An 851-nucleotide genomic window follows, 5' to 3' on the forward strand; every position below is an offset into this window, starting at 1 on the left:
TGGAGATCATAGAATACCAGGGTTGGAAGGGACCTCAGGAGGTCATCTAGTCCAACCCCCTGCTCAAAGCAGGACCAATCCCTAATTTTTGCCCCAGATCCCAAATGGCTCCATCAAGGATTGAATTTACAACCCTGTGTTTAGCAGGCCAATGCTCAAACCCCTGAGCTATCCCTTCCCTCAAGGAAGACACATCACTTTCTTAGGACTGTGAAGTGGCCAGCATGGGGCTTGAACCCACAACCTTGGCGTTATTAGCACCACGCTCTAACCAGCTGAGCTAGCTGGCCCACTAAGTGCATACCCTCGTGGGCTGGCCAAGAGAGCGGCTTTGACATTTTTCCTGATTTATTTTTGGCTACCAAACACTGTGGACAACAAAAAACAGCTTTGCTTGCTTTTGTTGGCTTTGCTGAGTAGCCATACATTTGGGGTTTTTTATGAGGGCTAGGGAGGGAAATTTAAAGATACAGGGAAGGGATCTCAGATACACTGAGCTCATGCTTGGTGCAGTTGAGTATGGCAGGAGGCAAAGGGAGCTCTAAACTACCTTTCCAATTCCCCCACTCCTGAGCTGAAGTGACATTCAAATCCTCCCCTCAGTGTAAGTCAAATCAGCCCATTGGAGACCATTCAGCGGCCGTTCTCTGCCCCAGATGTGCCTCCGACACTCTCCCTATGCTGGAGGGAGGGAGTAGGTGGTGCAAAGGCATCACAGGAAACTTTATAGAATCAAAGTCATAGAAATGTAGAACTGGAAGGGACCATGATAGGTCATCTAGACCAGTTCCCTGCACTGAGGCAGGACTAAGTATTATCTAGACGAGTGGTTTTCAACCTTTTTTCATGTG

The 851-nt window shown here is 48.3% G+C and overlaps 1 non-coding gene across 1 annotated transcript; it reads right to left on the reverse strand.

Annotated features, from left to right (window-relative positions):
• Nucleotides 1-216: 216 nt before the first annotated feature.
• On the reverse strand, nt 217-290 carry TRNAI-AAU (transfer RNA isoleucine (anticodon AAU)). The gene has a single exon. It is a non-coding gene; the product is annotated as a tRNA-Ile (tRNA).
• Between the last annotated feature and the right edge of the window lie 561 nt (nt 291-851).

Source organism: Caretta caretta, chromosome 16 (assembly GCF_965140235.1).
Source record: "Caretta caretta isolate rCarCar2 chromosome 16, rCarCar1.hap1, whole genome shotgun sequence".
Lineage (NCBI taxonomy): Eukaryota > Metazoa > Chordata > Testudines > Cheloniidae > Caretta > Caretta caretta.